The sequence below is a fragment of the Podarcis melisellensis genome (genome assembly GCF_964234715.1).
Source record: "Podarcis melisellensis genome assembly, chromosome: 2".
Taxonomy (NCBI): domain Eukaryota; kingdom Metazoa; phylum Chordata; class Lepidosauria; order Squamata; family Lacertidae; genus Podarcis; species Podarcis melisellensis.
In genome coordinates, this window is record NC_138529.1 from 113,042,487 (window position 1) to 113,057,928 (window position 15,442).

General features: G+C 45.9%; 1 protein-coding gene across 1 annotated transcript in view; it reads right to left on the reverse strand.

Annotated features, from left to right (window-relative positions):
* Positions 1–1,255: 1,255 nt before the first annotated feature.
* Positions 1,256–15,442, reverse strand: part of LOC309364519 (uncharacterized protein) — a 110,062-nt gene continuing 95,875 nt past the window's right edge. The window contains exon 9 of the transcript XR_014165852.1: positions 1,256–1,270. The gene's annotated coding sequence lies outside the window, so the exon portion shown is untranslated. The remainder of the gene's footprint in view (positions 1,271–15,442) is intronic.

Here is a 15,442-nt window from a genome sequence, read left to right on the forward strand (position 1 = left end):
GGCATCTGGCTTTGATGAGCTATGCTCCCTAAATTGGACTTCTTATTGTACAAGTCAGCTTCTGCCCCTTTTCCTGTGTGCTCAGTGCCTTCAAATTGGACAACTATTTCTTCAGAGGCATCAAAATAACTGCAGTTTGGAATGTTTCGGTCTATCATCTTGATTCAAAATGGCATCCAACGTCATCGAAACATAGTCCGAAACATGAACCTCGCTCTTGGGAACTGACACACCCAACGATATCTTCAGAGGCATCCAAATCAATGCACTTTGGAACATTTCGGTCAGCCATCTTGATTCAAAATGGTGTCCGATGGCATTGAAACAGAGATAAAAACTGGGTCCTCCATCTTGGGGACAGTAACACCTAACTGGGCAATCTCAGGAGAAATCAAAACACAAAGAGAACAGATGGATAATCCAATTGGCACAATATATAATAGAAGAAAAAGATGGGTTAAATCCCACCTCCAGCATAGCAGTCCCAAGCTAATTGGTCTCCCTCATCCTCCCACCTTCACAGTGGCTTCTATTAACTTTTTTAAAAATATTATTTTTTGTAGGACATTTACATCTTGCCAGAGGCCCTTTGCCCTTTATCAGGGAGATTGATGAAAGCACCCGATAACCCTCAACAAACTTGACTAATGCATCTCTTTTCTTTTTTTCAAGAGCCATCCGAGCTAGTAACGTCACCACATCTTGTCAGAGTTAATTCCACCCGTTAATTACGCATTGCATGGAAAAGAATTTCCTCTTGTCCATCCTAAACAATCTGTTGCCAAAGAATTTTCGCTGGCCGGCTGCACCATGTTCTGGTCTTACTAGAGAAGGAGAGAGGTTTTTTTGTATTTTGTTTTTTTTAATCTCTCTCTTCACTCTCTCCACACTGTTCCTAATTCAGTAAACATTGTTCATGTTCATTATCTCATTAGTCATCTCTCTCCCCCCCCCATCCCTCTTTTTTTGCTGAGCTAAAAAAGTTGCAGCTTCCTTGCTCATCCAGAAGATGGTCAGCGTCGGGATAAAGACTGGGGCAGATTTTGCCACTCGGCAAAATGGGTGGGAGGGCACCCTCAAATGCAGTGGGGCTGGCTTACCAAAATGTGAAGAGAGTGAAGTAATAAGGCACAGGACCATCGAGAGGGGAATCGGTCTAAAATTACCTAACTGCATCAATAAAGGTACTCCCATCGCCTTGATCACGTTGCTGTAGCTGCTCCAACGTAATGATATCATTTTGGACCTGGGGAGACCAGAACTGCACAGACTGTTCTCAGTGTGGCCACATGATAGGTTTACGTAACAACAGCCTGATTAGGTCTGCTGTGCGATTTGTTTAAGTCCCTTTCGCTAAGAATTGCCCTTTTTCCACAGATCACAGCACGTTGAGCTGAATTTTCCACTGTGACATTCACAGACACACACCCCAAGATTGCAGCCAGTTTGGATTAACACCTGTGAAGTTGAGATGTTCTTTTTAAATTATTTTTTACGCTTTTGTCCCAACGGGAATCCCTCCTCACTTGTTTACAACTGAACCTCTTCTGCTATTTTGCTGGTGGTTTGTCCAATTTGGAGAGCTCTCTGAGGGAGCTTTTCTTCACAGTCTGCTTTGGGGATTTCAGGATCCAGAATACTTACTTGCGTGTTGTTCTTAAAATCTGGCTACCTTTTTGCTCATCCTGGAGTCCAAATACTTTGTGACCAAGTTAAATAGCACCATGCCCTTTCGAAATCCCAGGCTGATGCTACAATCTACTTCTCCGTATTTAAAGTTTTTAAGGCTAAAAAGCCAATGTGTTGTAGTGGTCAGAGTCTCAGTACCAGCACTGGGTAGATCTGGGTTCAAATACCCATTTGGCTGAGCCAGCCTCTCTCTCAAACTAGCCTACCTCACAGGGTTGTGGTGAGGATAAAATAAAGTGAGGGAGGAAAACCACATATGCTGCCTTTGGTTGCTTGAAGGAAAGGCAGGATATCAATGTCATTAATAATAACAAAAACAGATGCCTTACTGGAGATCTGTGATCAAAATTCCTGGCCTTTACTCCCCAAAAAAGCACCCACAGGAAATCCATTTTTGACAAAGGCAGTGGGAGAATGAGGAACATAGTTTGTTCAACATGAGGTGTAGCAAGTTACCTTATACTGTGTCTGATCAATGGGCCACCTATGTCCTGTCAACGCTGACTGACAGCAACAACTTGCCAAGGTTTCAGACAGTGTGTGATTTCAATTACAACTTTGCAGTTTCCTTTTCTAAAAATGCTAATCACAGCAGCTGAGAGCTGGTAATTATCAAGGCTGCAGCCAGCTTTCTTTTCTGAGATTCCCTGAAATCCTTCTCCTCCAGGTGCTGTTTGCATCGGGAATAAATTCATTATTGCCACCTTTGCACAATACCACTCTTAGCTTTTCTCAACCTTGGGTCTCCAGATATTGTTGAACTACAACTCCCATCATCCCTAGCTAGCAGGACCAGTGCTCAAGGATGATGGGAGTTTGGAGTCCAACAGCATCTGGAGGGCCACATGTTCCCTGCTCTGAATCTGCCAAGTGGTAGGGCCGGCCCTGTACCCAGCCTAGCTCTGATACTGGAAGCCAGCCAGGCTGGGCAAAACACTTTAAAGGATCAGAGTGCAGTGAGATGAGGTGAGGGAGGAGTGACTGCAGTGTTACCCACAACATGCTTTGTGTTCAGTTTAAATGTTTACCCCCCGTACAGTTCATAGCCAAACTCAGAGCCTGCACCTGACGTGGACCCCAAAATGGCACCCCCTTCCCCACCAGCAAAAGGCGGGGGTCAGTGAAGATCTACAACAGGAACAAGCTGAGAAGAAAGGTTGACAACAGAATGTGCTGCCTTGGTGGGCCCTGCTGCCTGAGGGTCACCTTGCCTTATGGGTAGGCCGGCCCTGACCAGACCACTGGCACTTGCTTAGCAAGCACACATGATCCTTCAGGTTGCTTCAAGAGGGCCTGTTTATTGAACATTCAACCCATTTTGTTTACACAAAGTTTGTGGGTCAGTTAGGTTATCCTAGACATTCCAGGGCACTTTACATCACTTTCCTTATCACAAAAGAGTCTGAATTGGGTTTTGTGGGTTGGGTTGTTCTACAAGAGCGTCAAATCAACTTTAACTGAATGAAACTGAATGTTGGAAGATTCCAGAAAAATAAGAGAAGGTACTTGTAAACAAATAGGGTTGAATGTTCAATACAGCCCAAACTGACAGGAGGCAGTGAAGGCCACCGACTTGGATGGCTTTAAAAGAGGTTGGGACAAATTCAGGGAGAAGTTTGTCAATGGCTACTAACCACAATGGCTATGATCTGCCTCTACAATCAGGGGCAGAGATACTGAAAACCGCAGGAGGCGAGAGGGCTCTTCTGCTCAAATCTTGCTTGCGGGCTTCACACAGCCATCTTGCTGGCCACTGTGAGATGCTGGACTAGATGAGCCGTTGGCCTCATCCAGAAGGCTCTTCTTGCGTTCTTAATTGAGCAACTTAGATTTGCTGGCATGTGAATAAATCCCACCTGTAAATCATAGAGTTGTAGAACTGGAGGGGCCACAAGAGTCATCTAGTCCAACCCCCTATAATGTAGGAGGAGTCTTTTGTCCAATGTGGGGCTTGAACCTATGACCTCAGATTAATAGTCTCATGCTTTACTGACTAAGCTATCAGAGATGATATGCCTCTTTTTTCTGTGATCATTTTTTAGAAATAATAAATCTTGATTTTTGACACCCACAAAGGAAATGATGGTTGTTTTCCTCCTGTGCCCCCAGATGACCCCCCAAAGGATTGCAAGAGGAGTGGGGGGGGGGGGCTTGCAAAGACACCCTGTTTTGTGTGTGTGTTCTGGAAAACAATACAAAGGAAGACACAGGTGCTGAACCATTCAGTCTGATGTGATGAAGCTGAGGTCATTGCAAACTTTGCCCACCCCCCTTTCAGATCCTGGGAGATTTCTACTTCTTCCCCCCAACTCCCCACTTTATTTACACGCTCCTTTCCAGCACAGAATTCTTTGTTTTCCTTTAAAAAGCCATAAATTCAAGAGAGTGCTGACTGGAACAAGGAGGCTGGAGTGCCTGGGTGGAGGACTGACGCCAATCACATCGGGGAATAAACAAGACAAACCCCCACAGTCCTCTTCGCCCTCCCGGCCTCACTCCCGTTTACACTTTGCCTATTCAAAGGATTAATCAATCCACTTAACATCACCTCATGGAGAGCAGATGCATCTTCTAAGCGAACTGACCTGGACAGGAAGCCTTGTAGGATGCGGAATGAAATTATTTAATGAACTCACTTGCTGTTATTCATCACCAAACAATCCCCTCGCGCACACTGCAAAATTCGGAGAACTGTGACTTCCCTTCCAAAGTTTCTCTCTAGGAGGAATTCCGGCTTCTTGCTACCCCTCCCCAAATTTACCACTTCCACCTCCTCCCTCAAGTCCTTTCCCCTACATCTAACATAAGTTCAGTGGTACCTCTGGTTAAGAACTTAATTCGTTTTGGAGGTCCATTCTTAACCTGAAACTGTTCTTAACCTGAGCTACCACTTTAGCTAATGGGGCCTCCTGCTGCCATCGTGCAATTTCTGTTCTCATCCTGAAGCAAAGTTCTTAACCTGAGGTACTATTTCTGGGTTAGAGGAGTCTGTAACCTGAAACATCTGTAACCCGAGGTACCACTGTATCTAATTATCTTTATCCATCAGAGGCAAGTCACGGTCCTCTTTCGTCTCCATTTTGGCCTTGGGGAGAATGCCTTATTCAAATGTTGTTATTGTGAGTTGGAATCATGGAGCTGGAATTGTAGAGTTGGAAGGGAATTTGCTCAGTGCTGGCTCAGCAATGCAGGATGCAGCTTATTGGTTTTATGTTATATTATCCACTTCTCGATTTTGTGTTATGTTATCTGCTTCAAATACCTTTACGTAGTAATAAAAGCAAGATAGGCACGGTGTTTTCGTGTGTTTGTGACGGTACTCACTGCTACGGAGTACCGACACCTCTTTTTTGCTGCCGATGGCCACCATTTTGTGCTGGCATCCACATCACTTTTGTCCTGGGTAGCTCAGCTGGTCAGAGCATGGTGCTGATAACACCAAGGTTGCAGGTTCAAGCCCCATTTGGGACAGCTGGATATTCCTGCATTGCAGGGGATTGGACTAGAAGATATTCAACAATTCGATGATCAAAATATGAGTACCAATTTATTGGTATCCATCTGTCTTGGGAGACAATGGAGGAGTTCACCTTTGGAGGTGAAGCCCAACAGTTGGAAGGCTACAACTCCTGCTGTGGCGGTAGAGACCAATACGGGAGAGACGTGTTTTGTTACAGCTGGGGCGGAAGAAGGCCTCTGGTTGTGCTGCACCATGGCTTTTCTTCTCTGTGTGCTCCTCCTGGAGGTCATTTCACTTCTGGTCCCTGCTATGGATATGCAACTTGACTGTCTGCCTACAGGGACTTGAGTTGTCTGTAAGGGATTCCCACAGGACAGGGTTGGCATTGCCAGCCTTCATGTGGCATTTGCAGACTTCTTTGTAATGCAGAGTTAATCTGCCAACTGGCTGGGGGCCTGAAGCCAGCTCTCCTTGGGGATCCTGCCATCTTCCATTCTGTGGACATGGTCAAACTGGCGTAGATGTCACTGAGACAGGAGTGTGAACATGCTGGGACCAGCACCCAATTTTTTTTTAAAAAAAACAGAAAACCCAAAAGAAGACACTGGCAATATGTATATCGAAAAAATATAAAGTTGACCAAACTATCTCTGAAGTGTCTATGTCTTGTTTGTGTGTATATAGATGCCCTTCCACAGAGAGGGAACTCTTAAGAGTCTTCTGGCACCTTAAAGTCCCACCTTGGGACTGGTTGGGAGAAAAGCAATGACAAACCTAGACAGCATCTTAAAAAGCAGAGACATCACCTTGCCGACAAAGGTCCATATAGTTCAAGCTATGGTTTTCCCAGTAGTGATGTATGGAAGTGAGAGCTGGACCATAAAGAAGGCTGATCGCTGAAGAATTGATGCTTTTGAATTATGGCGCTGGAGGAGACTCTTGAGAGTCCCATGGACTGCAAGAAAATCAAACCTATCCATTCTTAAGGAAATCAGCCCTGAGTGCTCACTGGAAGGACAGATCCTGAAGCTGAGGCTCCAATACTTTGGCCAGCTCATGAGAAGAGAAGACTCCCTGGAAAAGACCCTGATGTTGGGAAAGATGGAGGGCACAAGGAGAAGGGGACGCCAGAGGACGACATGGTTGGACAGTGTTCTCGAAGCTACCAGCATGAGTCTGACTAAACTGCGGGAGGCAGTGGGAGACAGGAGTGCCTGGCGTGCTCTGGTCCATGGGGTCACGAAGAGTCGGATACGACTAAATGACTAAACAACATTGGGACTGGTAGGTCAGAAGGCAAGGAGACTGACAGTAGGTGGCGCCATAGCCAATGAGAGGCAGAACCAACTAATTCTAGTTTTGTCCCCTTCCTCAGGTATTCCATAAGACTTTAGCCAATCCTCTGCCATTATAGTTTTCCTGCAGTTTTGCTCTCAGTTTCCTCCATCCCTGTTTTGCTCTGACTTCTGCCATTGTTTTAAGTCACCACTATCCCCTTCAGTGTCTCTCCTTTCTCACTCCCATGCCAGGCCACTGCTGACTTCATGCAAATCCAGGATTGTGATGCAGCACTACAAATCCTCCAGTGGGGGCTACATTCTTAATGTTTTTAAAATATTCTTTATAGAGAGAAAAATAATAAAAAGTGCATGCTAAAGGGGTTGTATTCAATTAGGCCCTTACTCAAAAGTAGACTCGTTGAAATGGATGTGCCTAAGTTAGTCATATAGCATTGGAGACAACGTTTCATACCCAGCTCTTTCAACCATTTCTCATGAAACTTGGTTTTGATCACCCACTTTTGGACAACCTCCAGTTCCTTCATTCATACATCTTCAGGCGCATATGCATATTTGCATCTTTGGATGTCATATTTGATGGCGTTCTACTCAGTGTAGACCCATTGAACCTAAAGAAGACAACAAAGTTATATCAATCAAATCAAAAGTTAAGAATGGAGTGGAAGTATTTCAAAGATTATATGTCAAAATATTGTTCTAAAAATGACATGTTAATAGGCTTAGAATAAAAAATGTTAAGCAATAACAAAACAAACAAAGAAAGAAAAATCAGAATTTAACAAAAATAATTTATTATAGAATGCAAGGGAAGAAAGGTAGAAAGAAATATACAGAAGTTGAATTGCTGTGGAGGGACGTAGAAGGTGGGTGATGGGTTTTATAATTAAGTGTATAATTATGCAACTGTTGTAATTTAGATATTATATTTTATGTGAGGGAATCATTGGGAATTTTGGTTATTATGTATATATGTTAAGTTTCAATAAAGATCTTTGAAAATTTAAAAATAAATAAATTAGGGCCATTAATTCAAATGGGTCTACTCTGAAGTAAACCTTCGTTTAACACCAACTCTTGTTTTCACCATCTCCGGTTTCAGGCAGGAGACATTCCTGGTTCTCCCTGGACCTGGGACCTCCTTCAGTTCTTCTCAGATCATTCCTCCAACATCTCCTTCAGAGGGACGGGGGGGGGGGGAGAGTTCTCTCGTTTGTCTGCTTTCTTTGGACAGCATGGTCTTTCTTGCAAAGCATCACTCTAGGAGTCAAGGGGTGAGAGGGAGAGAGGGGGAGAGAGAGAAAGAGAGAAAGAGAGCGTCCCCGGCATGCAGCCCTCAGTTCGTCTGTCTCCTTCTCTGGCCATCTCCATCCCCTGTCCGTCCTGGGCCTCACATCTGGATCCCATCGTCTCCTGCACAGCTGCAGAGATTCACAGCCCACATCTGCTTCCAATCCCAACACAGAGCATGACTTCACCCGTGGCGGTGCTGGAGGTGGCTCCTCAGGCTTGCTGAGTCACTGCCGACAACCATCCCACCTGAAGCCCCGTCGCTGCACAGCCCTCACACCAAGTGCGTCTAGATGCGGGTTCAAGACCAAGAGGCATCGGGGCCATCTGGGTCCGCTCTGCTTCCAACTACCCAGGCTGCAGACACCTGAAGCTCATTTAAAAGCACTTAAAGCAATGCCCCACAGAGAATCCTGGGAACTGCAGTTTGTTAAGGGTGCTGGGAATATCCGGGTTCTTTATTTTTATTTTTTGCAATGTGCATAATATCTCTTGTTGTTATTCTGTTTTGTTTTCTATTTATTGTTTCTTCTTCTTATCTTACTATGTGCACTTTTTATTTTGTACTTTTTTATTATTATTTTTTTAAAAAAGGTTCTGGTAATTGTAGCTCTGCAGGGAGTAAACTATAGTTTCCAGGCTTTCAAGTCCAGCCAAAGGCGACTATGGGGTTGCGGTGCTCATCTCGCTTTCAGGCTGAGGGAGCCGGTGTTTGTCCGCAGACAGCTTTCTGGGTCATGTGGCTAGCATGACTAAACCACTTCTGGCACAACAGAACACCGTGATGGAAACCAGAGCACATGGAAACATTGTTTACCTTCCTGCCACAGTGGTACCTATTTATCTACTTGCACTGGTGTGCTTTCAAACTGCTGGGTTGGCAGAAGCTGTGGGAAAATGTGAGGCAAGTCAGTGCCTTTTTAAACATGTTTAGCTTTTTTGAGAAACCATTTCCTAGCCCTGTTGATTTATTTCTGCCCTTTAGCTAAAAAGATTGTCAGAGTCACTTATTGCTAACCCATGGCTAGGGCCCACAAAGCCATAAAGTGAACCCTTCTCTAAGATATGTCCTATTTCTTGGAAGCTGCTCAAAATGGCAAAATCAAAATCATGCTGAAACCTTTCTGTAAGGGGAACAGAGCCTTCTCTGTGGTGATCTGCCAAAAGACATCATGGATTCCCTCCCACAGATGGATAAAGGCCCATCTAGACCAAAATCCATACCCTCCAACATTTCTTCAATGAAAATAGGGACGTCCTAAGGACATTCCAGGATCAATTCAGAAACCAGAATGACTTCTGTAAATCCAGGACTGTCCCTGGAAAATCCCGTTTACACAGTGATGTCCTGCATGCAGGACCTGAACTCAACAGCAAGGTTAACTTTTAGGGTGCAGCCAGGGCTGAGGGTGGCCTTTCCTGGATCCAGGCCTGGTGTGACTTACACCCACCAGAGGGGTAAAGAAGAACCGGGAGCTTAGGAAGTAGCACAAGCAAAACCCTTGGCTCTTCTGAGCAATCAAGGTGCCCAGGAATTTATAGCAGCCTCAGCCAATCCAGAGGCCTCCAGCTGCCTGCCAATCAAAGAAACTGAGTCTCAGCCAATCCGAAGTGAAGGTCTTCAGCTGCCTGCTTATCTGAGGAGCTGAGTCTCAGCCAATCCAGAGGCCTGAAAGAGCCTGTACATTCAAAGAAGTTGATGTTCACATCCAAGTTTCATCCTTTGCCAAGTTCTGAGGTCTGACCAAAGATCGCTTCGCCGGCCTTTGCAATTCTGACGTGCCAAGTCCCTGGTTCTAGACTAGCTTTGCATCTCCTGATGAATATATTTGGTCTGTGCTGATGGTGGCAGCTGCCTGATTTAGTCAGGAACTCTATTCTTGTAACTTGAAGCCATTGGTTAGAGTCCTACCCTATAGAGCAGAAGAAGGCAAGCTTGCTCTAACTTCCATGTAATGCTCTGTCTTGGGAGACAGTGGAGGAGTGTGCCTTTGGGAGTGAGGTCAAGCTGTTGGAAGCTTGCAGCACCTGCTGTGGCCGTAGAGACCGATGCAGGAGAGACATGTTTTGCTGCAGGTGGGGCAAGTGAAGGCATCCAGTTGTGCTGCTGCAGATGCACCAGGGCGTTTCTTCTCTCTGCGCTCCTCCCAACAATCATTCCTCCTCCAGTCACTGCTATGGATGTACAACCCGACTGCCTGTCTCCTGGCACTGTGATTGTCTGCAAGGGATTCCTACACAGCAGGGTTGATGTTGCCAGCCTTCATGCTACGGATCATATTTTCTGTCAGTCTCTTTCCCTCTTTTCCAAGCTCCCTCAACCATTCCATGTAAGGTCCCCATTCTCTGCACATGTTCCAGCTTGGTTTTTTTAATATGGGGTACTCAAAGGTATGCAATACCGGCTCCTTGTTTGTTTTGTTTTTGTTAAAAAGCGTAACACTTACTGTAACAACTTCATGGTGAGTTAAGAGCAGTGGACTTGTAATCTGGTGAACCAGGTTCGCTTCCCCACTGCTCCACATGCAGCTACTGGGTGACCTTGGGCCAACCACACTTCTCTGAAGTCTCTCAGCCCCACTCACCTCACAGAGTGTTTGTTGTGGGGGAGGACTGGAAAGGAGATTGTTAGCCGCTTTGAGACTCCTTAGGGATAAAGCGGGATATCAGATCCAAACTCTTCTTCTTCTATTTTTCTATAGAGAAAAAAGCACTGTCAATATCCTTCTTAAATTGTGGTGCCCGGAACAGAACACAGTATTGCAGGTGTGGTCTGACCAAGGCAGAACAGATTGGGACTATGACTTCCTTTGATCAGGACACAAGACTTCTGTTGATGTAACCTAGAATAGTATTAGCTTTCTTTGCTGCTGCATCACACTTCAGAACAGACATTGCCAACATGATGTCCTCTAGATGCTTTGAACTACAATTTTCATGGAGAGTTGGTGAGAGTTGTTAAGAACATAAAAAATCCCCATTGTAGTTCTCACATCCTGTTCTCACAGTGGCCAACCAGTTGCCTCTTCTTCGAAGTCCACAAACAGGTACCCCACCTGCAATTCCCATCAACTGGTGTTCAGAGTGAGGGAGAACATAGCCAGCATGGCAAGTAGTGCCTGATGGGCTTAATAAGCCCTATATATAATATCCCTTGTGTTTCTGTCTTTGTGTCTGCGGGTGTCATTTGGGCAAAACGTCTTACAGCCGAAATCTCAAAGGGCGGAGACGAGATCCCCTTAGCAGACGAATCCAGAACAGCTCTCTGTTTTCCGTAAACAAGCTTGTTATCTCCCTTTCCACATAATTGATGTGGGCTGCGCAAGCTAAAATCTGACACTAATGAATACAAACTGACCTGACTGTTTTTGGAAGGCGTATTGAATTCTGAAACCAAGAAGGCACGCAAACGAAGCTGGAACGAATCGGAACTTTACCTCTTCAAGGACCTCAAAGGCAGCGAGACTCTTGCATGGGCTGCGCCATCGTAGTTTTATGGCTCTGAGAGTTTGGGGCTGGAAAAAATAGTGGTGCTTAATAATAATAATGATGATGATGATGTTAAAAGTGGGTTTCTAGTCCATATGAGTGGACATGTGAAATCTCTCCATTCAAAGCAGTGGTGTAGCGTGGGTTGTCAGCACCCGGGGCAAGGCAAGTAATTTGCGCCCCCTAACCCATGGATTTGCGCCCCCTAACCCTAACCCCCAGATGTTGCGCCCGGTGCGGCCGGACCCCCCTGCACCCCCCACGCTACGCCACTGATCCAGAGTGGAGGTCAGTTTTGCCTTATGACTGCAGTTCTGTGCTGAGGGGAAATGCTTCAAATGCAGGATTTCTGTCTACACAAACTGGCAGGTTTTCCGGGATCCCTGGCTGAAAGGTCTTTCACAGCTCTGATAATGGAGTTTCCCAGCCCCCACCCTCTGGGAGCATGCTGTTGAACTAAAGTCCTTCGTGCTGGCTTCCAAGAGAAATCTGTCTAGCCGCTGTGGAAATTAGATATCTAAACCAGATAAGAACAGAAGACTCTCCTATGAGTAAAATTCGCAGCATTCGGGACTTGGGGGCTTAGAGGGGGAAAGCGAGAAGCAAAAAGGTAGAAGTTTATAAATAATAATAATACAGTGGTACCTCTGGTTGTAGAGCCCCGTTCACATCCTGAAGCGAACATAACCCGTGTCTGTGCATGTGCAGGTCGCAATTCACTGCTTCCACACATGCGCGTGACGTCATTTTGAGCATCTGCGCATGTGCGAGCGGCGAAACCCGGAAGTAACGTGTTCTGTTACTTCCGGGTCGCCATGGAGCGCAACCCGAAAATGCTCAACCCAAAGCATACTTAACCTGAGGTATGGCTGTATAATAATAATTTATTATTTATACCCCACCCATCTGGCTGAGTTTCCCCAGCCACTCTTGGCGGCTCCCAATTGAGTGTTAAAAACAATACAGCATTCTACACGGCATGAAGAAAGTGGACAGAGAAAGATTTTTTTCTCCTTCTCTCATAACGCCAGAAATTGTGGACGTCCAGAGAAGCTGCATGCTGGGAGATTTAGGACAGATCAAAGGAAGTGCTTCTTTACGCAGTGCCTGACCAAACTTTTGAATTTATTCCCACGAGAGGGAGTGATGGTCACCAGACTAGACTGCTTTTTAAAAGGATTAGACAGATTCGTGGAGGAGGGGGCTATCGATGGCTAACAACCTTGATGGCTCAGCCTCCATAGCAATGCTTCGGAAGAGCAGTTGCTGGAAGCTGCCAGAAGGGGGAGTGATATTGTGCTCAGGTCCGGTTTGCAATCTTCCCATAGGCCTCTGGTTGGCCACAGTGAGAAGAGGATGCTGGGACTAGATAGGCCTTTGGTCTGACCCAGTAAAGCTGTTCTTAGGTCTTTTATGGTGATGACTGTAGTTGAGTGATATATAAATAAAACTAGGGGGCCGTGCTTGCTAACCACGCCTACTTGCCAACACCACTACCAGCCCTGCTTTTCCCACACTTGGCCAAGTCCTGCTCCTCTTATTCCTGACCGGTCCCCAATCTGTTTACACCTCACCCTGTTAGAATTCCTCCTCTGTGATTGCAGTCATGGGATTTTTGTCTTTCACATGACGGTGTATGTTTTGACTCCACAGAGTGGGAAGTGACAGAGACGGGATGTTTGTGTTACTGTGTTCCGTGAAGTGGGACTATTGTCCTTTGTCCTTTTTCTTTTGCTGTGTGATGCTAGAGAGGGAGCCATGTTGCAGTGCTCCGTGTGTGTTTATATGTAAATAAAGTAGATTAGCCAAAATGCTGAGTTGCTGAGTTCTGTTATGCAAACTGCGAACGCTCTGCGGATCCCCAAGTGTGCCGGTGTCTGTTGGCATCGGTCACTGTGATGTTCAGGCAGAAGAAAGAAGAGAAGAAGAAGAGTTTGGATTTGATATCCCGCTTTATCATTACCGGGAGGAGTTTCAAAGTGGCTAACATTCTCCTTTCCCTTCCTCCCCCACAACAAACACTCTGTGAGGTGAGTGAGGCTGAGAGACTTCAGAGAAGTGTGACTGGCCCAAGATCACCCAGCAGCTGCATGTGGAGGAGCGGGGACACGAACCCGGTTCACCAGATTACAAGTCCACTGCTCTTAACCACTACACCACACTGGCTTCTGAAAGCTTTTGAAGCTCTCGAACAATTGATCAGGAGGGAGAGAACATGCCCGTCAGGCATGTGTCTCTACCAGGGTCCTTCTCAAGTGTAGGACGAGCTCCTGACACCCCCCCCTCACAGCTCACCCAAACCTCCCCACCCTCTCTCTTCAGAGTTTGTCCTGCAGCCTCCCATTGCAGCTCGCTTCAAGCCTCACCCCCCTTTTGAAGGAAGGGGGAGGCAAATCATTCCCTGAAGGGCCCCCCACTTCCCCTGAACCTCGCTGCAGTTGCATTTAACAGAGGAGGAAGGCGCTTCAGAGCAAGGGTCACCTATTGGTGGCCGTGCAAACTGCAGCATGACAACAACCTTGCTTTTGTATGCATATAGGAAGATATGAAATAAATTTCTCCCTCATCCCTACATATAGCCATCAAGAGGGACATTTTTTCCCAGTTTTCATTAGCCTGCAAGGCTGTGCCAGGCCAGTCACAGCTTCAAGACGCCTGGGATTTAGTCTTCAACTCTGGTCAGGAACTGGCTAAGAATTTCCGCCACAGTTACGATTTCATATGAATCAGAGCAGAATCATATCCTTTGAGTGGGATTTATTCAAGACCGCCACTCATTCAAGACTGTCACTCACTGTTGGTAAATCAGGCTAGGAAGCAGCTTCCTGCTGCCACCTTCTGATCAAGCTCAGTATTGCACCCAGTAAGGATTCCTCACTGAACGGAAGATCATAAAATAATAATAATAATATTTTTTTATTTATACCCCGCCCTTCCTGGTTCAGGAAACCAGGCTCAGGGCGGCTAACAACAAATTTAAAACACTGCTGGATCAGGCAAGGAACTGTCTAAAAGAGCATCCTGTTCTCACAATGACAAACAAAGGAAACCCAACAGCTGGCATAATTTATATGTATATATAGTAACACTGATTCTAGACTTTGGGCAATCAAAATGATGGATATGATGAAGCTAGTAGCCACTGATGGCTTAAGGGAAGCCCTCCGGAGGAGGAGCAAATCTCAGGGAGACTCTCAATCTGTGTTCTGCACATGTTTTGCGACTGCCGAAGTGTGCAGTTAAGTGTATAATTCACTTAAATAGGAATCGTGACTTTTGATATTTTTCAAAGCTGGTTTCTAACCCTCATGTGCTCAAAGCACATCAGCTACACTAGCCAAAGTTGTGTAAGTCAGAGCTGGAGGGGGGTGGATAGTTGTGGGAGGAGGACTGAGAAAGATATCAAATACTTGGCAGAAAGTGCTTAAAAAACAAGCAAATGTGCGAAGGCCTGCAGAATTTGGAAAAAAATAAAAGGTTGATATGACAACAGCTCAAGAACATGATGCCTCGATTTTTATTTTATTTTCAAAACACACACAAAAAGTATACACAATCCCAGCCTTCAGCCAGGGGTGCTCTCTACGGAGTCCAGCGCTGCGGGAGAATACAAATCTCCCATCTCACCTTGGGGAAGCAATCTTTCAAGGTTAACTTCTTAGAGCATGGGTAGGCAAACTAAAGCCCGGGGGCCGGATCTGGCCCAATCGCCTTCTAAATCCAGCCCACGGATGGTCCGGAAATTAGTTTGTTTTTACATGAGTAGAATGTGTCCTTTTATTTAAAATGGTTATTTGTGGGGCATAGGAATTCATTCATTTCCCCCCCTTCAAAATATAGTCCGGCCTCCCACCCAGAAGGTCTGAGGGACAGTGGACCGGCCCCCTGCTGAAAAAGTTTGCTGACCCCGTCTTAGAGCAAATGCGCACCACGAGCTTAAAGCACACCCAACGCACATTTAAAGCACCTGATGTCCCCCTGCCAAAGAATCTCAGGAACTGTAATTGCAGCTCCATGGAGAAACAGCCAACTCAGTCCTCCTGCCTTCTTCACGCTCATTCCAGCTGTGGCCATCCTCTGACAGCTTGTGAGAAATGAAACCCACCACAAGCACCCTGTGACCGTGTGGCATTTTCACCTCTGATGGTGTCTCACTGAGTCCATGGTCCCGAATATGAGCTGGTCTGCATGTTTCCCAAGCTAGGATATTGCACCT